General features: G+C 41.3%; 1 protein-coding gene and 1 long non-coding RNA gene across 6 annotated transcripts in view; one reads left to right on the top strand and one right to left on the bottom strand.

The window, feature by feature from the left end:
* The window catches only part of ccser1 (coiled-coil serine-rich protein 1), a 117,453-nt gene that overhangs the window by 71,417 nt on the left and 18,450 nt on the right, over nucleotides 1–27,586 (top strand). The window lies entirely within an intron of this gene.
* On the bottom strand, nucleotides 2,880–18,442 carry LOC133499251 (uncharacterized). 4 transcript variants are annotated; one of them, XR_009794606.1, is made up of 2 exons: nucleotides 18,381–18,442; nucleotides 2,880–3,366 (listed from the first exon to the last, which is right to left on the bottom strand). It is a non-coding gene; the product is annotated as an uncharacterized LOC133499251 (long non-coding RNA). The 4 variants fall into 4 exon arrangements; XR_009794604.1 differs by lacking the exon at nucleotides 18,381–18,442 and adding an exon at nucleotides 15,476–15,974; XR_009794605.1 differs by lacking the exon at nucleotides 18,381–18,442 and adding an exon at nucleotides 12,782–12,805.

Raw genomic sequence — 27,586 nt, forward strand, 5'->3', positions numbered from 1 at the left:
GACACAAGGAAAAACTCCATTGAGATGCTGTAGTCTTAGAAGCACAGGATATTTGAAATGATGGAATAACATATCAAGACAGACACAAGCATATATGTATGTGTGCGTGTGTGAAGAGTTCAGACGCAAAAGCAGATATATCAATTTTTGTTGTTTCTGTAGATTCTTAATCTACAGATCTGAGGACCGGAGTTCAAATCCCGGCCCCGCCTGTGTGGAGTTTGCATGTTCTCCTCGTGCCTGCGTGGGTTTTCACCGGGCACTCCGCTTTCTTCTCACATCCCAAAAACATGCGGTAATTAGAGACGCTTAATTGCCCCTAGGTATTATTGTGACTGGTGTCTGTCTCCATGTGCCCTGCGATTGGCTGGAAACCAGTTCAGGGTGGTAGCTGGGATAGGTCCAGCCCTCCTGCTCCCCTCATGAGGATAAGCGGCTCAGAAAATGGATTGATGGATCGATATACTGTACTTAGCTTATATTTGGTGGGGATCGAGTGTGGGGTCTGATTAGGCTATTTACGTGTAAAATGCGCTTCTCCTTACAAAAAATTCACGTTACGAAACTACTTCCGGAACGGATTAATTTTGTAAGTAGAGGTAACATGAATATTAAAACTATCTTACCGAGTCTTTTAAAGTAATAGTTGAACTCTATTATTCTTTTTGTCTTTACATGGTTGTGGTATTATACTGCCAGCGTGAATGACTTCAATTGTAACAGGACAATAAATCATGATGCACAAGGTGTAATTGTTGACATTCTACTATCATACTTTTTTATTTTTTTATAAAGTACAATTTTAGTGCTTTTTTTTTTTTCTTTTAAGAAATAAAACACTATCAACGCACCACTACATACTTAAAAAAAAAAAAAAAAAAGTTGTATAGGCCAACCAACCTCAAATATATTTGGATATTTCCATGTATGAATCAAGACCTGGTGTGGAGACCCTTTAAGTGACGAATGCTTGGTACATAGAACGGAATGCTGCCCTGTGCCCACTCTACCTACAGTACCTTAGTCCTGTGAGGTGGTTTCCCCTTGATGTGAGCTTCTCTCTTCTGGTTGTAGTGCGTGCAGAAAAGAAAAGCCACAATTTCTTTCTCTTAAGGAAAGCTAGCATATTTTGCTCAAAATGCCAACCACTTCTCCCCATTTGGTATAAATCGGTGGCTTTTGACTGGATTTAATCTTCGCAAGAGTTGACCAATGGAAAGTGCCCTTCATGAGCAGAAAACGGGATTAGAGTGCTCGACGCGTCTGATCAAGCAAGCATATCTCGTCTTTTTTTCTTTTCGTTTAAATAACTCAAATGTATATTTTGTCTGCGGGAATGCAAAGTGACACGCCATTCAATTAAAGCGATACTGTATGTACTATTGAATGAATGCTTGGAATTGACCAACGTTATAGCAACAATTCAGGTGCATCTCAATAAATTAGTATAAAATTAAATTAGTATAATCATGTGTATGTATCTATATATAAATGTGTATATATATATATAAATGTGTATACATATTTATACATATATATGAAAATATTTATGCATGAATTTCTTTCTTGTATGTATGTGTGTGTATATATATATATATATATATATATATATATACGTGGATATAGTGTGTGTGTTAAATAAAAAAAACATAACTACTGTATACTCAAATCATCTTTAAAATAAAAAGGTGCATCAATACTTTCTGGTGGCACTGTAATTGTTCATTTTAGTAGTTTAATCAAAGAGACAGCCATCAAACTGACATTGAAGAGTTAAGTTCAGCCCATTTTAACACCATTGCTAATCAATCCAGAGGCAGTCTTTTGATCAGTCTTAAAAGTGTAAAGCGTACAAATAAAAGCCACAGTGGAAATGTGAACAAAGTGAATATTTTATCTACATGGTGCTCAAATGAAGCATGCGTTCCTGTTTTTGTACAACCTGCAACCCCGCTTGTCATCCCCCCCTCTGAACCGTTACTTTGCACAGAACCTTTGCTTGATCACTGTGACCCAACACCCTATCAGAAACGACCTTTTCACCCTTCTCTCTGATTGCATTGTGCGCGCACACACAAACACACACACGCCCATCACAAGGACACATTAAATGTTGACCATAAAGTCCAATTAACGCGTTTCTGATGGACCGCTTTTGCGTGTGGTGCCGTGTGTGCTTTTGCATGCTTGTGTGTCAATGTTGAAGCCTAAAGGGACAATGACTGCTCTGACGGTGTCATTTGGGTTGGGGCACCTTAGCACTATTTGTATATGAGACTGTATGAGTTGCTGTACAGTATAGCTACACAGGTTTTTCACCAGGAAATCCCTCTTCATCATCATCATCATCTTTGTGTGCATTTGCGTCGGTGAGTCTTCTCGCTCATTAAACTCCTGGAGGACCGACGCTAATGTGATTTAGGAATTACGAGTCTGTTGCAGACCTGTTGCAGGACAAATGACGTGAATTAGTTAAAAGCTCTTGTGCTGTTTCTTTGACAAGGTGAAATAGTGGATTTTCATCTTAAGTGTTTTTTTCCCCTTTTTTTATGCTCCACATCACTTTGTGAAAATGGGCAAGGTTGTCCTTAAAAATCTTTTGGGGCCTAATATACTAACATCCTAAAATAGCAGGCACTATATTGCATATTTACTCTGGGTGCCAAATTTTGTGTTCAGTCCAGAGTTGAAAACATCATGGATAAAGTTGTTTATGGTGCTTCAGGTAATGCTGATTGTTTTCACCATGAAACATTTGTAAAAGCAATGCAAGTGGAAAATTACGCTTGAGGTGATGGAATTGGAAGTGTTAGTGGAAAATGCAAATATATGACTACAGAAAGTAAAGCATGCCAATAACTTTGATGCAAGCAACCATATAAAAGTCATATTTAGTTTTATTTTACGTGTATTGGGTGCCCATCTTACATTATAATATACAATCTATGGTTGGAAGTCAGCCATCAAGAAATATCTGTCCACTAGGTACAATTTGAGCAAATTAATTACATACATATAAAAAATGTTGTAAGTAGATGATGGCACGGTGCGCAGCTGAAGAGAGTCGGCCTCACAGTTTTAAGGACTGGAGTTGAAACCGCGGCCCTGCTTGTGTGGGTTTTCTCCGGCCACTCCGGTTTCCTCCCACATCGCCAAAACATGCATTTAATTGGACACTCTAAATTGCCCTTAGGTGTGATCGTGAGTGCGACTGTTGTCTGTCTCCATGGCTGACAACCAGTTCAGGGTGTACTCTGCCTCCTGCCCGACGATAGCTGGGATTGGCCCCAGCACTCCCGCGGCCCTCGTGAGGATAAGCAGCTCAGAAGATGGATGGATGGAGATGGTGACATAAATGGCGTGAAGCTGAAAGACAGTGTCATAAAAGTCATGAATTCCAGCAATCCATGTAAAATGCCCCAAGGCAACATTATAGCTCAGCAGACGTCTTCCTGTTCTCTCTTGTCTGTCAGAAAGCCCGAGAGGTTTTAGTTTTTTAGTTTCATTGAGTTGTATTAAATAGTGGTGAATTTTTCTTTATACTTGTAAGAAAGGATTGGTAAAATATTACTTGTGCTACACCTATAGCCCGTGCAATTTGATGGCATTTTGAGCTAGGTCATATTAATTCACTTTATGGAGAAACATTTCTTGGAATCGGAACAATGTGGAAGTCAACCAGGGTCATGAAGCGGTTTTTTTACTTTGGAGATTACCCCGTAGCTACTTTTAATATCTCAGTCCAAAACGTCCCTCCCAAGTGCTCCAAACGACACGGATGCTTTATCTGCGTTTCTTGGATGTCATAAAAACTCTTGAACAGCGTCGTTAACGGGTGCATTAGGACAAAATGCTTTTGCAAGACCCCGTAATAGCCTGAGAGCAGCGGCCGGCGCTACGGCGTTGTTTGTGAACTTCATCGTAAAAACGTTTGCTCTTTACGCGTCCTGTAAATATTACTACTACATTTGCCAAGCGAGGCGCATAGTCGTTAGTGTGTGCCACGTTTATATTGACTTGCCGTGAGTGCGTTTGTGTAGGAATGAGTAGCAGGTGGAGAAGAGTGTGGGTTTACTATGAAGTATGCCCAATGGCGCTCGTTGCAAAGACAAAAGATTTTTCTACCAAGATGGAGGTCGCCTGCTGGAGGAAATGAGCATGTGTGTTTTGCATCATTTCATTTGTGCCCTGCAAGGGCATTGAGGGAGAGAATTATTGGTTGTTTTTGGCATAAGGTTAGAGGAAGGTCGAGCATCCAAAGAAAACCCACTCAAGCCCAGGGAGAACATGCAAACTTGACACAGGAAGGCAGGAGCCGAGATCCAAACCCTAAACCTCTGAGCTGTAAGGCACCTGCGCTTTGAACGTTTGTAACAACATTTCTCATTGAGATAATGATTTCATTTCGACTGGGTGCATGAGTTATGACAGTGTTCTGCCACTTTATGTATTTTTTTTTACTTTTAGGCATTGTAATGCAAATTTAAGGAGACATTAACCAATGTCATTTTCATATGTTCAAAACAAAACAATTCCAGCACTGTCAACATTAATGACGAGAGATAATGGATGCACTACTCCCACACCTCAAATGGACATAAATGTTTGTGTAATTTAAAGTCTTAAAACAGAGCAAAAACACACATGGATGCATAAAGCACCACCCTGTATATAGATGACAGATATATAGCAGCTAATGTACTGTAGCAGTCTTCATCTTCACAGAGTGTGCCTTCTTGTCAAACAGCACAAACAGATGGAATCTAAATGCCTTTATGCCAGCTAAGAGTTCTATCAAGAGGGAAAGGTGGGGGTAAAACAGGAAGTACGAGAAGCTACCGAGATAAAACCACGGACAACAATACAGAGCAATGGAGAATGTGGTGAGGAAGTGAATAAACGGGTCCAAGCGGGGTGGAACAGTTGGGGGAAGGTGTCTGGTCTTCTATGTGACACAAGAGTCTCCCCTAGGATGAAGAGCAAAGTTATAAACAGTGGTGAGGCCGGCCATAATGTACGGATTATAGATTATAGGAAGCAGAATTGGAGGTAGCAGAAATGAAGATGCTGAAGTTCTCGCTCGGAGGGAGCCTGTCGGATAGGATTAGAAACGAGCTCATGAGAGGAACAGCCAAAGTTGGATGTTTTGGAGACAAGACCCGAGAGAGCAGACTTGGATGGTTTGGACATGTCCAGAGGCCAGAGAGTGAGTATATCGGCAGAAGGGTGCTGAGGATGGAGCTGCCAGGCAAAAGAGCGAAAGGAAGACCAAAGAAAAAGTGGATGGATGTTGTGAGGGAAGACATGAGGACAGTCGGTGTTAGAGAGGAAGATCCACGAGATTGGCCAAGATGGAAAAAGATGACACGCTGTGGCGACCCCGTACGGGACAAGCCGAAAGGAAAAGAAGAAGAGACAGCCATCAACTAGCGCCCAAAGTTCTTGTAAAATTAATTCAGAAATTTCTTTCTCAAAACATTATATATGTTTGAAGGTAGAAGATTGATGGAAATGTGTTCCAATGTTGAGAAATATGTAGTACTGAATTTTGGACTCATAGCGTTAAACTTTATTTGACCATTTAATTATTCTTGAAGGTTTCGGGGACTCCAAAATGGTTATACAGAAACTTGGGTGCCAAAGCAATTTTCAGCCTTTGGCCAAATCCACACCACGATTCCAGCTTTCTGTCGCTGTCCCTTTCACACAATTCAGCGGCATAGGAAAAAGACAACTTTAACAGTCCATTTCGTAGCACTCATCCTGATTAGAGTTACAGGTCATCTGGAGACTATGTTGTTCTTTGGGCAACAGGCCAGGTAAACTTTGTACTGGGGCCAGCCAAACACATGGCGTCTATAGCAATTCACTATTCACGCTCACACCTATCGGCAATTTAGAGTGTTCAATGGAACTAATAGATAAGAACCTGGAAGCTGTTGACTCTGACGATCTTGCTCAGTCATCCCCATGACTACGAGCAATCATCTCCAAGTATCCCGACTGAAACCCTTGACTGTACAACTTTGGGTGTCCAAGGCACCAGTGTGGAATTGGAGACTTTGTGCCCTATCATCTGGAGGTGGTGCTTATCAGCGGAAACCAAGTCATCTCCCTACAAGCACAGCACACTGCTGTGTCTCATATACACGCACGCATGCATGCGCACACTGTGTGTTTATGTGCGGTTATCTCTGCCCTGGCTTACCACCAGACAACTTATCTGACTGTGATCCACAGTGCTACTCGCGGCGACTCCTAATTATAGAGGCAGGCACTCAAACAGACAGGCGTGCAAGCAGTGTCTCCATGTTCTCCTGTGCGCCATTCACATTAATGAGCCACTTCGCACCCCCCCAGCCATCCCTCCACCACCCACCCTGAGGAGTTGCCACCCTCCTCGGCCCTTACAACTCCGCGACGGACGCCACTAAGACTGCCTCCTTCAACCAGGTGCCCATCTTTTTCTCTGATCGCACAATGTTGCACTCATGCAACATATATTATATTTTTTTGTTTTTTTATGATTCATTTTTAAAGCACCACCTCTGGCTTGCCTTTGCACTTGGCTGTGTTGGCTGGAACAAAACGGGTGACACGGCAACAATGGTGAATGTTAATCATGTGTTCTTGGCGGGTGATTAAATTTTTTTTTCAAGGAAAGGATTTTATTTCCTTCTCAGGACATTTACGTTTTTCCAACAAAGTGACCGTTCTCTGTGGATCAAACAACAGACGAGAGAGAATTTTTACAGAAAGTGGAAACTATTTTTGCTGGTTTGCTGTTGTGTAATGAATAAGTAAAATGGGACAAAAGCTGTTAAGTGTCTTAGCTGATTCGTTCATTTGCCAGTAATGTGGGGTCAAGGTTGGCTCATGTTTTGATTGCAACTCAAGTGTTTCATATTGATTTTATAGTTTGAGTGATTAAAAAAAAAAAAAAAAAACCTCGGGTTTGCTTCAAAGGGATTGTGAAGGAGTTAGATACTCCCGTGGTTCAGTTTGGGAGGTATCAGTTATTTTGGACATTGCATTACCGAACGGAACAGCTGAACTGTCTTGCACAAACCTAGAACGTCTTGACTGTGAGGCACTTGCTCAATCATCCACGTGACGGTCATCTACAACCCACTCACTGAAACACTCTGGTCAAACAATTACACCAAATTCTAGCATTTTCCTCCCTTGTGATCACAGTCAACAAAAGTCTGATTACCCCAAGTATTGAGAAGAGGGATTATGCTCAATGTGTGAAGAGTAATTATTCTCTGATCTGCATGACAAATAGTCAGGGTAATCGCCAATGTTAAACCTGTTCAATATTTAGGACCAGAAATTCAGTGGTCAATCAGCATTGTGATTGACTGAGCCAAACACTGTGATTGTGACACAAAACAGAATAATCCAGGGAGTCCTTGGGTTAAAATGTACTCGACCTACAACATTTCGACTTTACGGCACCCGTATCTCGACCGCCATTTTGTCCCCAGCACCAGTGTTTCTCCTTTGTTATGCATATTGCTTACCTGTGTTTCTGCGTCGGGAGTATATTTGCCTTTTTCCTTTTTACGCATTATGGCTCAAAAGAAGAAAGCTGTTTTTTTTTTTTTTTTTTTTTTAGCAATGCAGGTCCTGTTGAAACAAAAAGCAATTACCATGGAAACGAAGCTTAACATCATGAAAACATCGGCGAAAAGAGTAACACCGATAAACATCGGTCAAGACTTTGTTTGGGCTTCAGTCGGTTGACCGTGTTGATTATTACAAAGCCTGTATTTTAGCAGACGTGAAGGATTGCGCCCCTATGAGCGATAGTGATCATGAAGCAACTTTTTTCACGAAGAAAAAAACATGTTCTTCAATCGTTGCAGAGATGGAAAGATTATGTTACAGATGGAGGATCAGAATCAACATAGGCTTAATATCAGCCTAATGTTCATTAAGGGAAAAGGCACGGGGGATTTTCCTAACTTTGAAAGAGCAAAAAAGCAAGGAGGCTGAGAGAGGAATTTACAGCGAGAAAGGGCTTCCTGCGCATGCTAGTCATAGCTAAGCACAGCCTCCCCTCATTATTTGTCATCCACCACTCACAGTAATGGTTAGTACAGCATCTTGTTTTTTATTTTAATGTATTTTAGTTTTTTAGTACCCACACCAACCCATTTTCTGAGCCGCTTATCCTCCTGATGATTGCGGGAGTGCTGGAGCCAATCCCAGCTGTCATCGTAAATCTTGACTTTTAAAAGTGAACTACGATTTACGTGGGAATTCGGGTTATGTCGCCAGTGTAGGAACAAATCTGTCATTGACCGAGGACTCCATGTACCAAGTTAGCAAGCAACCTAGGGATGGAGGAGCAACTGATTGTCGAGTGTGTGTTTGTTTTGTCTCTCACCACAATCAAAATGATGAAAAAGGGTTAAAGTTGGTCACCAAAATTAAGTTACTTACAAACTGTATTCTCCCTCATTGTATGGGATTTTATTTTTTAAACATTTATGTTCAAAATTGGCGTGTGTGCGTGTGAGCACAACTTGCTTGAGCGTAAACAGGGGTTTCGAAAGAAGCCGGGGTTTAAAGACAATGCGTGCTGAGAGTTGAGGAACTCTGGTGACACAGGGGGACAACAAAAAAAAAAAAAAATGAGACGATGAAAGAAAGCTGCCATAGGGAAGTGGAAAGAGATGAGAGAGATGAGCTGTCAAAAAAGTGACGAAGCCAAAAGATGGCAATCGGAGTGACGGAATGCATGGCATTGAAAAGAGCAGAGAAGAAGAAACAGAGAATATTTGTTTACTTATTGAAATTCAGCCTAGACGAGTACAATCCTCCCACAGTCCCACAGGGTTTAGTTTTTTTCTCTTTCCCTCCCTCCTTTTGTTTCACTCTTTATTTCTGACTCGTCTTTTTTTCATCCATCTTTGTCCTCCTCTCGCCCCCTCCATCTGCACTACCGCAACAAAATGGCACTTTGAGAAAGCCTTAACTCTTTCAAGAGGGCTCCAATAAAAATGGTGTCTTTCTCCAATGTTCAAGGACCTCATGTTAACGCAAGCTTCTTGGTTGTCAGTTTGCCAGGACAGAGGTAAAACATGTAGAATGCAAATGAAGTCAGGGTTTAAAATGATGGGGAAAATGATCCCTCAGCTCTCAGACGCTGTGAGTGTATCCACTTAATGGAGTGAAAATATGCCTCGCTAAAATTGCTGTCAGCGGTCAATCAAGTATGCAGACGTGATTTTCGATTCCGTCTTTTAAAGTTGCATTGATTTTAAAAAAAGAAAAAAAAACATTCTCCGAATTTGTAATCCGTGCCAGAATCGACACTTGTTCATTTTCTGGTCCGACTTTTGCAAGCGAGGTGGAAGATTAGGTACACGTCTGTTGATTGGTTGAATGTGTTCCTCCTGACAAATGAAAGCACTTGTTGTATATGAGGCGGTTTATGGGGCCATTTTCAAGTCAATACGATGGTGGTACTCAAGAGGAAAGATGAGTGAAACAAATTGATAATGTAAAAAAAAAAAAAAAAAGTTCCGATGGGATTGGATGGAACGAAAAATTGTCGATACAGGTGGAAAGAAGGAAGTTGCCACTCTGTTAAGCGACTTCATTCGCAAAATCGATCGACCGGGTAAAGCATTGTGCGCATGGGGTCAGGATACTATTGACTATGGATCAAGAGGTTTCAAGGCATTGGAAGTTCACGACAAAAACACATCAAACGACTCGAACCAAGGAAAACAAACTTTTCCATAGCTGGTACATTCGGATGTCAACCCAAGGCCAACAAGCCGTACGGACTTCATCCCCTTGTTTACTTCCACTACTCCCGGTATTGAGAGCCAAAATCTGCCGAAACAACTAACCCCAGTTGCAGACGGGGTCTTCAATAACGAGGCGAGAGTTCAGAAGCCAATTACTTAGAAAAATGTCTGGATTATTTACATGACGTTAAAAATTGTCAAATTCATGCGTTTCAATCATCTTCAAAAACAAGAAATTAAAACGTTTTTGAATGGATACGATATACATGCTAGGAAAGTACGCGTACATGCCATAATGTAAATCTGAATTCAATTTAATTTCACTTCTAGTAGTTTACTTAGTTGAATTGTTAATTTTCTGGGGTAAAGGTATACACCTAAATAATGAACGATTATATTGTGTACATTTTGAAAACAGAATCGCGTTTATTTCTAAATATACTAGATATACTTCATTCATAATCCAATTTATAAAACTTGCACGTTAAAATTGCTGATCATTCTTTGATCATGCTTGCAGCCCCCAGACCCAGTCTTTTTTTTTTCTCCATTCCGTCAAATCACATGTCTGAGTATGTTTGTGTGTAGCATATTCCTACACTTGCCTACAGTAGCTGGAATTTATCCCACTGAGTCCCGGCAGGGCTTTTCCCATACTGTGAAGTCAGCTGTGAGGTGCTACCGAACCTCGGCACGGGAAGAACGGTGGAAAAGTGCCTCTTCTTACAGCGCGGTCTAAAAGGGGTTTCTTGTTCTACGACAAGTGACGGACACTCCAAACGACGACGTGAAAAAAGGCGTATGGGTAATTTTGCAGGCAGCGTTGTAGTTTTTTAATCCTTTGTGTGAAGTTGGAAAATGGCCAGGTCGACTTGGTCAGCCCTTTCCGTGTCGGTGTTGTTAATAGAGAACATTGACACGGAAAAATTTTGGGATCCAATTCGGCTTTAGGAGACACTGTAGATGGAGCTTCTGATAATACCTGCAAAAGTTAAGAACTTTGTCGCCCCATTCCATCAGTGCCTTGAAAAGAGAATAGTGAAAAGCTGGCTTTTACCGGCAGTTAAAAAATGGCTTCTTGTGCTACTGCTAAGGGAAGAAAATTGACAGGTTCATTTGTCTCTACCGGTTCATCGTGCTGTTCAAACTGAACAGTGACACAGGAGACAGTTGGGGAAATGACTGCTTCGATGCAAAGATTCTGATGCGACCCCTAAACCCCCCGTTCTCTGTTAGTCCTTGCAGAACAGGGACACAGCCCTCCGCCGTCCTCTAAGTAACTTTATCAAGTGCCATCTTTAGAACGAAGAGAACAGGATGAGACAGAACAGGGCAGAAGGTACTGTGATGACTACTGCTGTGTGCCTCTTTTTGCCGGCTAACCCCACCTAGCCCCAGGGACAGAGAAGAGTTGCACTGAGGCTGCCAGCAGAAGGTGTGTTTGGCTACGTGTGTGTGAGTCCAAATCAGAGAGAGAGAGTCTGCACTTGTGTGGATGCCTGTGATCTGTGCCCCCGTCCGCCGCTGTGTTCCCCTAATGCGGCACAGAAGAGGGGGGGACGGCAGGCACCTAACTGGGCACAGATGGCACCGACTGACAGACGAAGGAGACAAGAACACGTTAATATATAATTATCTGTACAATGACACAGGGTACACTGGAGTCGGATGTGAAAGGATGCGCTGGGGACTCTGGGGATGTGCAGGTACGAGGACAGGATTTGAGAAGACAGAAGGTGAGAGGAAGCAAGCCAAGGACTGTGGCCACACGCACGCAGCTATTTTTGAAAGGCGAGATTTTTCAAGTTCGTTTTTGGCCGCTGGTCGACACGCAAACTGTTTTATGTTTACCAAAAGTAAATAGTTTCAACATGGTTGTCAGCGTTAAACAAACTTTTATTTATATACATGTTCTGTTATGCATTTTGCAGAACTTTTTCCACAACCGATGGCTACATAAACTGTTTAGAGTTTGTAATGTTGAGCATTCTGGTGAAATTTCAAGATGAGCCTAAAGTGCACTATTACCGGGAGAACTTCATTTGAACTTCTCCAAACCTTTGAATGAACGTGTTGAACTGTTCAATATTTCAGTAGATTTTTGCAGCACTTGCCATTCTCTGGGGAAAAAAAAAAATAGCTGAACGGCAAAATTTTAAACAGGCGTTTGATCCAAGAAATAAATTGCGCCTCCACCTAAACGTACAGGAAATTTAACTTCACTTTAAGCCGCCATTGTCCACTGTCATTGGAGCCAAGTTTGGAAGTGATTTACATCCAACAAACTGAGCCATGGTGAAAAATGTCTTCTTGTTCAGGTTTGGCAGAAATCTGATCTCAATTCAGTGGCGTTCCCGCTTTAGTCAGGGCTCCGATAATACCCGGGGAGGTGGAAAATCTCCTGGTCGACTTTGAAAATAGTCACAAAACGTGGGAAAGTAAGACTTTTCGGACAAGTGTAGACTTACTCACAACAGTGACACACTAAAGATCCACCTAAAAAGTACCCAGCAGAATTTTAGTTTTAGTCCACTTGCCCTTGGGGTCCAAGTTGGTCAGTGACCAGATCCAACAAAATCAATTTCATCTATTAGTGGCATTGACATAAATTTCATCCCAAATGATTGTCATTTCTGCTTTTGTTATGAATGTGATGAGACTGTGCCTTGGACGTTTTTATCTTTTATTTTGCAGAAAAAAAAACCCCACTGTATTGTAGCCGCTTCCCATTTTATTTGAGTTATAGCTTAACATAGCCAAGGTGGCACCTTTGACCCAGTCGTCCACGCTCATACCAGAGCGTTTTCCTACGCTTGCTGCCTCCTCGCCCCCTTAGATTAAAAAAAAAAAAAAAAATATATATATATATATATATATATATATATATACTGTATATATCAAAGGTTGAGATTAGATTAATAATAAATCGAGCGTCAAAGCTGTATCTCCTCACTGCCTGACTTTCATTCTTGTCTTATTTGCCCTTTCCTCACTGAACAAGTTATGGTTCTTACCTCTATGGTTTTGAAGGCTTTGTGTACTATACTGTACAGTGGAATCACTTAAAGACAATCAATTCCTTTGACTTTCAAGTTTTTGTTGTTGTCCTTGTTTTCAAACCAAGAAGTTCCTATTGGAAATAAAACCTTTTCATAATAAAACCTATTCTCTTCCTCCTTAGGAAACACAAAATTCAGCAAAGGGGCACCTGTCTAGATTGGAAAGTGGTACAGTAATTAGTTTTGAGGAAGATTTATTTTTCATGTTCCGAACAACCCAGGATAAATTTAGCTGGTCACTGACATGCCAAGCTTGTCTCAGTCAAGATGTATTACTTCGACCTATTCTTTGAAAATTGCACTAGTGTACATTTACCTCTAGACAGGACTGAGGTTGCATTTTGCACAAATTGGGGAGTTTTTCAGCGACTATCTGGAGAATTTTTGAATAGCTAACCACTAATGTGGGTAGGAGTACTGTACAGTTAATCTCCAGTCAACGAGGATTGAGGACAATTTTTATTTTCATGTATTTTTGATTATAACGAAATATTAACTTACTGTGATATTGTTTGAAAAACGAGTATCAGTAGTTACCATTGTGAGATTCAAAGTGTCTGTTATTGGTCACCTATGCAGATGTCGTGCATATCGTTTCCCTTTCATGTGAACAACACGGAACGTGTTTGCCGAGGACGTGAGCCTTTGTGGCAAGTCCTCATTTGAACCGTCATGCCCCCCCTCTTCATCTGGTCATTGCAAGCTTTGATCTGTGGCTCACATGGTTCTCTTTTCCAGAATTCCCACTGTCGTGTTCCACTCTTGGCACTTCCACAGAGAGCTGCTTGCGGCCTTTTATAGGACAGCTTTTGTTTTGTAGTTTTTCCCCTTTCGTTTTTTTCACTTGAATTATTCCAAAATGCTACTAGTCTCCAGCGCTACTGTGCTCACTTAGAATTATACTATACAATATATCCTTAATTACTTTTTCCCAATTAAGGGGACAGGTAAGTTGGAGCCTGTCCAAGCTGATTGTGGGCAACTCTTGTTACCCGGTTACGTGGCAAAAACACAGTTGTTATAAATGTGAAGTGGAAAGCAAACTGGCGGCGTGGTGGATCAGCTGGAAAAGCGTTGGCCTCACAGTTCTGAGGTCCCGGGTTCAATCATGTTCTCCCCGTGCCTGCGTGGGTTTCCTCCCACATCTCAAAAACATTAATTGGACATTCTAAATTGCCCCTAGGTGTGATTGTGAGTGCGGCTGTTTGTCTCGATGTGCCCTGCGATTGGCTGGCAACCGGTTCAGGGTATGCACCGCTTCCTGCCTGTTGACAGTTGGGATAGGCTCCAGCACTCCTGTGACCCTCGTGAGGATAAGTGGCAAAGAAAAGAGATAGATGGATGGAAAGCAAACTGTTGAAAAACTTTTTTGACTCCTCTTTGGTCAACTACAACATATTCAGGTTTTGTATTTTAAGTACAAGTACGTAATTTAAGTATTAACGCTCAACATTTCTTGATTCAAATAATTACAAAATATTATCAGGAAACTTTGACTTTGTTCCACATTCTCAAAACAGCCATGTTGGGCGCATTGAAGACACTGAAATTGTCCATAGGTGGTAATGTGAGAGTGAATGATTGTCTTGGATGGATGGATTGCAGTATTATGAAAAGTGAATGACCTTAATAATGAGGAATATTTGTACAAATAGCATTGCTCTCATTATCCCTGGATCGGACCACAAGACACATTTAGATTACAGATTACTGCCATAAAATCTTGCCGTATCTCGGTCAAACAGCAGGCACACGACGTGACATTTATTCTGATCGCATCGCTTCTTTTAGGATCACGAGGCTTTATCTTATCAAATCAAAGACTGTCGGAAAGGCGGAAACAGAAAATGTGTCAAAGGATGCACCTGTTGCCATAATAACAATTGAGAACGCGACTATCTTGTTGGCGGGGAGGAATGAAAAGAGAAAGTATGGTGTCTTGCATGGGAGTGGACTGTCTATTCAAGAAGAGTGTGTGTATATATATATATATATATATATATATATATATATATATATTGAAGTATATTCACATACTTTTAATACAGTGTAGCAGGTAATAATGTTATGTAGCCCACCGAGCTAGTGTTCGCAGTAACATTTGTATGTAAACAAGCCAGTGTTTTTTCGAATCATGCTGTAAAGCCTCAAACATTGGATCGTGCATGCGGATAAATGTTGATAACAGCGACCGAGTTATACAGTAATAATAATAATAATAATAATAGCGAGCACATCATTGGGCTAAATCATTTGTCATGGAAGGGGTTTTGTCTTTCCAGACAAAATATGACAGGCCCGAGTTGGGAAATCACCCGCAATAGATAATTGGGCCACTATTGGGGTTAAAATCATGTCGTCTGATCTAAGGATTAGGTGTACCTAATATTCTGCCTTAAAAAAAAAAAAAATTCCCGTCACACATAAACCTGTTCAAACAGGCCTCACTTCTTAATCACACTTGTAACATTCCCGATCATTAGTAGTCAGGAAAATTTTGTAGACATCCGACAATCAGGCCGAGAAAATTCGGCGCGATTATCGGTATTCGTTTTCCCTTGTTTAGTTTGTCGTCTTGTCTTCTCCATCCTTCCCATGTGCTCGTATTTGTGACTTCATTGTTGCGCTCGTGTCACTGTGCCATCTCACCACTGTCTTCTTCTTATGTTTCTTTCCATCCACGCGTCTTCCTCCATTTGTCCGGAGCCAGTAAGCAGCATGGTATGACGGAGGAGTTTAAAAAAAAAAAAAAACAGGTAGGGGCATCTCAGTCGGGCCACACAACAAAACTGTGCTCGTCAAGTTTTAAATATTTGTTGCGTATTCCAGTTGCAAAAGTGGAACATTCAAAGTTGAATGCTTTTTCTTTGTTTTGTTTATTGAACTGGACAAACTGTCAAACACAAATAAAACACTTGTGATGTCAGTCACCTGGCTAGGACCTTTTAAGCGACACAACCAACACTTAAACAGTACTACAGTAAGTACAGCAATGGACCTTTCCGATGGCAATCTTAAGCTCCGCCCCCTTAGCCATGCACCACAAGCTTTCAAAATGGTGAATGAACTGAACATGTCTGAAGTCAATTCTCTACTGGGTATTCCAGATAATATTGGGGTATATTTTTTGCCAAATGCGTCAGACTTGTCCAAGAGAGTTCTACAGAGAGGTCTCAACTATTTCACGCAAGGATATGTACACGGAATTAAGATTTTGGACGGAGCAGGACGCAATGTCAGAGTTACAGCGAAACATTGGCGATTGATGCAAAAAAAAAAAAAAGTTTGACGCCTCACAAACTTCAAATTGAAATCCAACAGGATAAAATAGTGGAATTATACTGCGAGTGTAAAGCAGGGTGAGTACTTTTTACTTGGAAAGATCACGAGTAATATCATTGTCGTCTTTAAGTGAGTTGGTGTGTACCTTTGACTTGGCTCGTAATCGAATCTTAGTACTCAGTCTTAAAAGTCTGGTGTGATCCAAATAGGCAAATAGACTTTCTCTTGCATGACATCGCGCATTCACGTATCCCTAAACCGACTCTTCGGTATAAAACGTTACACACTTCGTTCAGCAGGTCTATGATACACTAACAAAGTGAAAGTTGTTCTCCTGCAATGTATAAAGCACTAATAATAAAATCAAGTTCAGCAAAGATACTTCTCCCTCACTTACCTTACGAACATACAGCCTTGTGTTTGTTGGTATTGTCCAGATTTAGTTGTACGTAGACACTTCGTCAACTGTGTTTTAGGCTTCGGAAAATGAATCAAGCGAGCCCCTTGTAACCTAGCAGGATATCTTTCATCAAAACTACACATTCCCCAAGCGCATCTGAGGACCATTTTCTTCGTAACCTTAACTTTTCTAAGCGCATGCTACTGACAACCAGCATTGCTTGTGGGACAATATGGCGAGAGGGGCGTGTCAAGCCAGGAGTTAAGACAATGCGGCTATCTGATTGGCTAATATTGTACGAGTGATTGACAGGTCGGAAAGGTCCATGAAAGTTTAGAAAAACAGTTTAGTACTTAGTTCCGTATTCTCTTTACAATCTAGTGCTATTCTTTATTTTTTTAAAGTACCAAACTTCTCAATTATATGGAGCAGCAACAAATTATAGCATTTCAATAAAGACAATTAATTTGATAAGAATGCATAATTTTACCAGCTCAGTCATTGAACAAATTCAATTTATAAATCAATGTACCGCTGTACTTCTAATGTTATTCCAAACATGATCCCTTTCTACCGTTTGGGTAAATACATACCCCTATTTGCATAAATACGGTCAATTATCTTTATTTACCGATCTTGTCTGAAGCCATGCCGTTCAACCTTAAAGGTTCCACTGAAAGGCACAGTCATTTAGTTTTCCAGTAATGGTGAACGTAATTGATTGATGTATTGACGTGGCGCGGCAGGCCATGTACTCCATAATGGCCTATTTGCCCTCCATAGGCAGCAATGATGTCACATGCAGCACAGGTTTGTTTGTGCCGTCCCTCCCGTTCTTCATCTCATTGCAATCAAACAAACAATCTCACTCACTCCAATCGAGATGGTTTTGATTTACCGCCGTTACGACAAATGTGACCTCAGCGGGTGTCTTCCTGCAACATTTTCCTTCTCTTCTTCATTTCCTCATGTCTGAAACATGGCAATTAAGTTGCCGTTGCACCTTCTGGAACAGGAAGCGCCAAAAGGAAAGGTGACATTGATTGATTAGAACACTGTAGTCACTTCATTTTTTTGTCATCTGCAAATTGACTTGCAAAGGATTCGAGTCAAAGAAGTACATGAAGGATAATAGCCCAAGTCCGTGACTCCACTTTTTCGGTTTCTGCTAAAGCAAGATACACACTGTGATTTTAAACATCCTAACTAATTTCTTTTTAAGATGTGGGAGACCTCACACATCATGAAAAATTAATACTCAATATTAACAGTCTCTCCTCCCGCAATCCAGATCCAGAGTTCCTCAAAGTACAAAGAAAGAAAGAAGCAGAAATAGAAGAATCTAGGCTAACTTGGATAATATGAAAGCGAAAATGCTTGTCTTCCTGTCCTTTGTTATGTGGGGAATGACATGGGAGGCATGTTATATACTCAACAAAACCAAGGCAATGACTTCCCCAGTGGCAAAAATAATAGACGTAGACAGTGTAGTGGTTCATATAGCCGTCTTTTCTTGTAGACGGAAATAATTGTTTTACATAAATGAAACCCTTTTGTGGTTCACATGATTATTTTCACACAGCCAGACCTTTGGTTATTTCAGGGTTCGCAATACTTTTCTAATGAATTCCTGGCCTACAGAGAGCACCTGGTTACAAGCCTCACCCAGGACATTTGTAAAGGAAATACCATTTGGTCCATACATACGCCGCAGCTGTGTAACACCCGAAAGTGCACACGTTGAAACCCACATCGAAACGAGATATTTACAAAGAAAGACGGTACAGAGAAAGAGTTTTTAACTAACGCTAGTGCTACCGCCAGCATCGCACTAAAGCTAGCGCTAACATGGCCGGTTAAAATAAAACTTACCGGTAGATATCACTGAGACACACACCAGTAACACAGCAGCAACACGCTAGCACAGCGCTAACGCTAACAGGGCCGGTAAAAGTCACTTCCTCTACCCATATATTCCACCGGTCTCTTTCTTACCTTTTCTGCTCGAGTGCCCCCTTGCGGCTGTTAGAAAAAAAATGCAAAAATTAAAGGCTTCACCGCATAAACCGCAGGGTTGAAAGCGTGTGTGCGGGGGGGAATCGCGGCTTGTAGCCTGGAAATTAGGGTATAGTAGATTCACATTAAACAATTGGTCATTTAATGGTTTGCCGCGCTGCCTCTCCCAGTGGAAAAAAACCTTCAATTTCTGTTTAATTTAACCAATGGAGAACCAATTTGACCATTTACTTTAGAACCGTTATTGATGTGCATTTACTCAACTTTTGACATTTTTCAATGCTGTATGTGATTACAACACTATTGATTGTGTGAAAATCATCACCATTCATACCCAATCATTTCTCACTTGTAAAAAATGCTCTCTTCAATTTAGTCTAGGGTTGGGGAAGCCTCTCCATTGTTTTTTTTTTTTTTTTTTTTTTCTTTTTTTCCCTTTTCTTGCTTCTTTTATTCTCCTAAATCTGTTGAAATGTGATGCAATGACCAAACTGGTGCTGATCATAAAATATGACAATTTGTGGGTTCGGCATTTTGGGGAGTGTTAATTTGTGTAACTTTAATTTTGAATGTGATTCCAGCAGCATGCCCATCGTGACTCGCAATAGGCCATTTGCTTAGCAACAAGCACGTGGCACTATGTTGCCACCTCAGTTGGATGTCATGCCTCAGATTGGCTTTCAATTTGTTGCCATGGTGACAGCTACAGTAAATCCGCTTGCATATCACTATTAAAGCTGAACTTTAGTTGCTCTTTGAAATCCATATTTTTAATCATTTCCCCCCCCAGTGTCACAACTTTCGCATCATAAAATCTTTAACGTTGACTTTTCATGTGCAAGCAGAAATTCACCATTATAATATTTATGGATTAAAGAAAATGAGACCCTCTTAAGTGTTATGGCAAATTATGAGTGGTAATACATGTTGCCAAGTTACCTCATGCATCTCATTTTTTAACATTGTCACAAGTATAAAATAAAAAAAAAATGATTTAAAATGAAATATAAGACAATAATCCGCACAGATTTTGTGACAAGATTATGGGAGCTAACCAGCTACCGTAAAATGTTAATGCAGCAGTCTACATCTTCACTTGGAGCTCGTCAAACAACCCGAATATCCAGCCACCCATTCTCAGTACTGCTTATCCTCTCTAGAGTCATGGGTGTGCAGGTGGGTTCAAATGTATGAGAGTCGCACAACAGCAATCCTTCAAAATTTGGACATTCGAAGCAGATTTTGCTCAAATTCTGAAGGCCCACTGTTTTTAAGTCTCCCCGACTTGATTGTTTGAATGTCTGCTGCGGCCTTGTTGTGTGGCTCGCGTAGGTTTTCTCCAGGTACCGCAGCTTCCAAAAACATACATTTTAAGTTCATTGAAGACTCAAGACTGGGGGGCCAGATCCAGGCCACCACACAATTTTTATTGTGGTCCATTAAATAATATACCTCATGTGTCTTGCCAAATTGATCTGTGGTTTTCATGCAAAATTCACAATCCGAACGAAAAATGCTTTATTTTTTCTCAACTTTACAAACAAGCATTTTTTCATCACAATCTTTAACAAACAGTAAATGTATATTTTCATTTTTTTTCCCAGTATGTTTGATTTCAAATGAAATATTTTGTTCAAAATATACAAAACAGTATAACAATAAAATTATGACATGTATGTGTACATCCATGTACCGTATTTTTTGCACTATAAGGTGCACCTAAGAGCCTTTAATTCTCTCAAAAGCTGACAGTGTGGCTTATATTCAGGTGCGCATTATACACAAATCAATATTGAGCCTTTAGCGCAGCCCATCTAATGGATGCATAACGTAACCCAATCCAATACTGTAGCGTCTATACTATGCGCCTTATCATGAAGTGCGCATTATATATGAAAAAAAAAGTTTTGAAAAAAGGGCATTGAAGGTGCTCCTTATAATGTGGTGCGCCTTATCGTGCGGAAAATACGGTAATATGATGATGTGATTATCTTAAATCCCTCTGAGGGAAATGGTCACAACAATGCAGCCTGCCAGGAAAATTAGTTTTAGAGCCTTGTTTTCATAAATTGTCCACCGGTGTGAATGGTTGGTCGTCTAGATGTGCCCGATGTCAACTGGGATTGGCTCTAGCTCACCCGAATGAGTTCCCCAATCCCTTGGATCGAAAGCACAATAATCAGCTCCTCAAGGCACGGACGGATTCTACTACAGTAGAATTCCATCGTCTATTGCCTGTGACTGCAATTTTGTAATGTTCTCTGTAATGACTTTCACGCAGTTTACAGAGCCACAGTGTAAAGGTTACCTTGTGGCTATTGTGTGAAGCTCCCATTTCTTAATGTTTGGCTAAGCGTTGGTCTGATATTTAGCTATAAAGTCGCATGTTCAACAATAGACAATCATGCCGTTTCTCTACTTATTTTGAATGTAGTTGGCCTGTGAAGATGCAGAACAATGCTGGTCAACTGATGTAATGAGGAACAGGGAGGATTGTTAGCGTAATTGCTTTGGATTCACGCTGAAGTTCAATGAAGTCGTTTTCGTTGTTGTTGTTGTTTTTTGGGGGAATTGCAAAGCACAAAGCAACACAGAGGCCAGGTACATAAATTATGAATCGGTAGGGGAGGCATTCGGTTCTCTCCTTCAAAATAAGTGAATCAGGGGGGACATAAAAGCCAGATAGATTAACTGGAGAGTTTTCTGCTCCTCAAAGATTCCTCTCGCCAACCGTCACCTGCTGCCGTTTCCTGGTTCGCTGGCTGATGGATTAGCCGTGGTCATGTGAAGATACATCAGTTTAATCAGTTCTAGAAATTAAAAAAAAAAAAGTGCAATGATTGATTCCTCTCTATTAGAGGCATACACAGCGCTTTGGGCTCCGAGCAATGAGTTGCATGAGTGGCTTGTGAAGGGCACATATATTTATGTATTGGAGTTTTATGCCTTTAAAGCTGCTTCCACAGCAAGAAAGACTGCGAAGACATATTTGCAGTTTTCTTTCTCAAGCCACTGTTTGCGTCGGAGCAGGTAACCCGAGTCTCTTTTATACTGAATCAGAGACAATTGTGAGTGTCAGGTGTAAAATTCTCCACTGTGCTCAAATGCATCCTGGTAATGTTACTCAGGTTATTTGAGGAAATTTTGCACAGACAGTGCAGGGTTAAATTGTGTTAGAGAACTTATTTATTATTTAAAACAGCATGAATAGTTCTTTGAATGGACCGGCAAGGAAGCAAATTTGAAAAATAAACCGAGATTTTGACTCATTTAAAGCACCAATTACCAGTATAAACTTCTTGATAGTAATTATTACACAGTTTGCTGTTTTAGGTACCATGCAATGTAGAACCCAAACCAAATAATACCACTACTTGTACTTTACGATATTTTTTCTACATCCTATTTCTCAAGAGGATTTTAACATAGAGGATTTGCCTGGACAATGAAATCAAATCACGTCGCGTGAATCCGTTCCTTTGTCCTTAGACAATGTTCAACAGTGGGATATCAGGCTGAATTTGCTTTAAATGTCTGCATATTTATTTATGTGACAAACGCCCGCATCTACATAGAACAGCTTGTGTGTTTCACCGTGTCGCAATCTCCATGGGGGGTGTGTGGTGTGTGATCACCCTAAAAGTGCACCACAGGATGCTACGTACTTAAACTCTCCTTCAAACCAAACTAACTCTTCCGTTTCCTGCACTGTAACTACTTCTACTGCACTTGATGTTGACACCCATTTATGGGGATGTGCGTACCTTCCGTAAGGGGTTTCACACATTGTTTTGGTTTTTTAGGGCTTTTCAATTTTTACCACGCTGAGGCAAAAATGTCTCTCTCACGGTGAGCCATGTCATATGTAACAGTGGTTATCATTTCAGCTGTGAGGAATGAAGATTAGTCGAAGTAAAACTGAATATTTGTGTGTGAATGAGAGGGGCTGCGGGGGAAGAGTGAGGCTACAGGGAGAAGAGAAAGCGAGGTTGGACGACTTCAAATATTTACGGTCAACAATCCAGAGCAATGGTGAGTGCGGTAAGGAAGTGAAGAAACGGGTCCAAGCAGGTCGGAACAGTTGGTGGAAGGTGTCTGTTGTTGTATGCGACAGAAGAGGTGTTAGCGAGCAGCAGCACCGTGTCATAGATGTGGCGGTTAGTGATCTACAGACGCAAGACAAGAAAAAGCACATTTTAATCTTCATTACAAATAAATAGCTGAAGAGATGTTTTATATTTGTGTTGTCATTTTGAATGTTTTTTTTTTTTTTTTTTTTTTTAATTCCATCCATTCATGCATTCTCTATATTGCTTATCTTGACTAGCGTGGGTGTGCTGACTTTGGGCGACACCTTGAATTGGTTGCCAGGCAATTGCAGGACACATGTAAACAAACAACCACAGAATATATGCGTATGAATGTCAGGGGCGGAGGAGGAAGAGTGAAGCTCCAGGGAGAAGAGATGGCGAGGGTGGACGACTTCAAGTACTTGGGGTCAACGATACAGAGCAATGGAGAGTGGGGTAAGGAAGTGAAGAAACAGGTCCAAGCGGGGTGGAACAGTTGGCGGAAGGTGTCTTGTGTTCTATGTGACAGAAGAGTCTCCGTTAGGATGAAGGGCAAAGTTTATAAAACAGTGGTGAGGACGGCCATGATGTAGGGATTAGAGATGGTGGCGCTGAAGAGACAACGGGTAGCAGAAATGAAGAAGTTGAGGTTCTCGCTCGGAGTGAGCAGATTGGATTAGAAATGAGCTCATTAGAGGGGCAGCCAATGTTGGATGTTTTGGAGACATGGTGGGAGAGTGCAGACTTGGATGGTTTGGACATGTTCAGAGGCGAGAGAGTGAGTAATGTTGGGTGTAAGGGTGCTGAGGATAAAGCTGCCAGGCAAGAGAGCGAGAGGAAGACCAAAGAAAAGGTTGATGGATGTGGTGAGGGAAGACATGAGGACAGTGGGTGGATGGACGAGATGGAAAAAGATGACACGCTGTGGCGACCTCTAACGGGACAAGCCAAAAGGAAAAGAAGATCATTTTAGCTGTTTCTGTTCTTCTGTTGCCCAGTCCACAAATATCAATGTCCAATTTTGCTCCCTAATGCAGTCAACTAAGCCGTCTGGACGTTGTTGGCGAGTGTTGTGGTTGGTCACGTCACAAACTGCGCTTGTCGGAAGCAATCTCTCTCAGCTCTGCCCCGCTCATTTGTGTGCGCTCGCCTGCTTATTTCTTCATTACTGTGCTAGACCTGGTCTTTATTAATGAAGGGACATCTGTTTCATTAAAGCAGGAAGATGCCTCCGAGGGAGACGGAAGGGGGAGATCGAGGGGGGTCAAAAATGGACTGGAACACAAGGAGAAATGGAATAACAAAACAAAGATGTGATACATACTTACAGGGAGTGTTTTGTCAGTTAATTGCAAAATGTTGCCGTAGGAGTGGTTGGAGGACCAATCACATCCGCCTCTTCTACATTGTTGCAACCAGTCAGCGTGTGATGACTCACTGACATTTCCGATATTTGACCAATCATGGTTAAGAATTTTGGGCTTGACAAATTGTGACGTATGAGAGCTCTATTAGGAGGTGGAGTCATGTGTTAATATGAATGTTTTTGGACTAGTACGAAAAAAAAAAAATCACTAGTATGGGATGTTGTAGTGTACTTTAAAAAAAATAAAAAGGACTATTGTGGTGATGTACAGCCAGACGACAAACTCAGTGGCGATGATGCGGGGTCGGGCTTCGCGTGGCCCTTTTTATGAAAAGATTTTGCTTAGACAATGCATCATTATTTTCAACACAAGATGGAAGTGTGATAAAATTATCCGAGTTTAAACGTTTTAAGAGTCGATCATGTGCAATGTGGCTCATCACTTTTAGCTGCTGCTATTTTGAGAGTGTAGAGAGAAAAAAGTAACCATGGAAACCAGTTTGTATGGATATAACACTGGTGGGACGAGCCATACTGCCCATATGGATCTTGCTCAGGGATTTTTGCGACCGCATGTTTTGACTTTTGCAGCAGATTTTGTATAATTTCAGCAAGGTGGTTTACTAACAGCACATACGGACAGTAACTGAGTTTCAGTGAGTCAATCATTTTGACTTTCTCCATCATATTAAAATAATTATATGTGATGTGGACTTTCAGCTTTAATTAAAGAGCTTTCTTTTTTCGTTTTTAAAAAAGTGAGGGAAGCGCAAAATCTATGAAATAACTTTTAGTATAGGGAACACATTTTATTGCAAATCAAAACGTCAACAAACATCAAATGTGTTGTTTTTTCCAAGAAAGTGAAGAAAAATACAGAAGACTTGCTGACAAGCTCGTGAATGTTTGTAGTATTTGCGAGCACACAAGCAAGCCCAAGGAATACTTGTTTTATCACAGTTTGTTACCTTTCAGAACACTTACTATTTTAGTCATTTTTGGGGGGGAAATATTTTTGTAACACCTTTCTTTTTTTTTTTTTTTCAGATAAGTTTTTTTTAGCTTTAGTTTTGTCACATTTTTGTCAGTTTGTCAATTCAACCATTTTTTTTTTATTTTCCAACTTGTTTTTTTACATTCTTTGCTTATTTGTTGTCCTTTTTTGGCGTCATTGGGACTATTGTAAACAGAGGACACCTGTATAACCCGTTTTAAATCTGTGTTGCACTAACTTTTCCCGCCTATGAACTCCTTTACAGCTCAGCGCAAAGGGATAATGAGCACAACATGATTTTAAGAAAAAAAAAGACAAATGCAGTGCAAGGCCAAGCGTCAAGTATCACACTGTGGCGGAACAGTTGAGGGCCAAGGTCACACCGAGCCACGTTCAGGATGGCAAAGTCCCTGCGGGCGAGGTGGGCAGGCTATAACTGACAGCCATAATTGGGCTAATTAGAGAAACAAAACCATCAGCACTGTGGGTAATGACCTGACCAGGCCAGCTCGGGTGATGGATGGAGTGAGTGCAAAGCAGGTAGGCAAATTAATTAGAGGGGAGGTGGGATGTAGCAATGATGGATGGCTAAGATTGATGAGTGAGGGGAGGGGCATGTTTGAGCACCTTGTTGACACTGACATACGCTTGATCTGAATTAGAATTGAGTGAGAAGCTGCTGTGAAATAGTTCACTTGATCCCCTCTGTTATGATCTCCAGCCATTTTGACATGAGAAAACAGTCAATAGTTGGAAACCTACAGATGCTGGTACTTTGATTTATTAGCGTTAATAGTGGAATAGTGGTTAGGGAGTGTGGGTATGAATGTTCATTTTCTATATTTGCCCCGCAATCAGCTGCCAACCAGTCAAGGCTGGACCCAAAGTCGGCATAAGCTTCAGCTCACCTGCAAACCTAATGAGGATAAGCCCTCTAGAAAAAGACTCATCATTTTAAGTTAAGAGTGGCAGTCCTTGGAAGTACAGGGGAATTTTCCACTTAATGTCGACATGTTTGAAAAGCTACATTTTTTTTTTTGTATGATAAAGTGACTGATAAATATTTGTACATCCTAGAAAGGGGCCCATGGGGATACACAAAGTTCATTGTTGTTTGTCCCTTGCGCTGAATTCATATTTGGAAACTTCACAAAGGCCTGAAAAGGGTATTGCTTTTGTAAGCCTCTTCATCACAAAGATTCCGCGAAAATTTCACACAGCGACGCATCCTGTCACAGCTGGATGATTGCATGATGTCCGTGCCGTCATCTCAGAATCACAATCTGATTTAATAGCCAAATTCGGTGCTGCCCTGGTACGACATTCATGTTGATTACTGAGACAAAGAATAAACAAATTAACAAGAACAAAGAACAATAGATATTCAATTAATAGGAATCTATCCCTGATAAAAGTCACAGTTGTGCAAAGATGCAGCGTCTTCAACCATTTAGAACAGGTAGAGTGCGTCGTCACCTCACATTATGTTAAGATTATAGAGTTTTCTGACCCGATCGCGATTCTCTTTTATAGACCAGTCCAATGACAATTGTGCAAAGGGTGCAGTTTAAAGTGAAACTAATTGTGCAATACTCTACACTCTATATTGCTAATACTAATATTGATTGGACCAGCAGAGTGTGAGGGTGTGTCCCAATAACCGCGCAAGACAGAAAATAGTAGCTTTGCTGATCAAGAATTTAATGATTACTGGTTGAGTGTCTGCTAGTCTTGCTTTGCATTGGTCGGTAGTACCTACCTGATGGAAGGAGCTGGAAGAGCTGGTGGCCAGGATGTGGAGGGTCTGAAAGGATCCTGCCCGCCCTGGTTCTAGTTGGAATGGCGTGCAAGTTTTCAATGGTTGGTAGGGTGGTGCCGAAGTTCGGCGGTTTTGATTGTCCTTTTTTGTGGCAACTCCAAACCAGACTGATGGCGGTACACACTACTGATTTGATGACGGCTGTGTAGAACTGTCTCAGCAGCTCTTATGGCAGGCCGTGCTTCCTCAGAAGCTGCGAGAAGTACATCCTTTGCTGGGCTTTTTTGAGGATGGATTTGATGTTCGTCTGCCACTTCAGGTCCTGTGACACTGTAATTCCCAAGAACTTGAAGGTCTCCAAGGTTGACACAAGACATTTGGACAGCTCGAGGGGTAGCTGTGGTGAAGGATGCCTCCTGAAGTCCACAATCATTTCTACAGTCTGTGTCAGTGTTCAACGCCAGGTTGCGTTCGCCACACCAAAGCTCCAGTCTCACCACTTCCTGTCGATACGCAGACTAGTCGCTGTCTTTAATGAGGCCAATGACTGTGATCTCATCTGCGAACTTCAGGAGTTTGACAGCCGGGTGCCTGGGGGTGCAGTCGTTTTGGTAGAGCAAGAAGAGCAGAGGGGAGAGGACACTACCTTGGGGTTCCCCGGTGCGCCTCAGTTTGAAAACCATTGCCCTAGCCTAACATAACCCTACCACGCCTCTCTCCGGGTCACACGCGATCCTAATGAGCGCAAGCACTCATGAAAGTGGATCGATGGGAGTAATATTTGGGCAACAACAACACTCGATTATAGATCATCTGAGGCTTCAAAGAGTTTGCTTAAAAAAAAAAACAGACAGACAGAACAGCCACTCACTT

This window comes from Syngnathoides biaculeatus, chromosome 4, assembly GCF_019802595.1.
Source record: "Syngnathoides biaculeatus isolate LvHL_M chromosome 4, ASM1980259v1, whole genome shotgun sequence".
Lineage (NCBI taxonomy): Eukaryota > Metazoa > Chordata > Actinopteri > Syngnathiformes > Syngnathidae > Syngnathoides > Syngnathoides biaculeatus.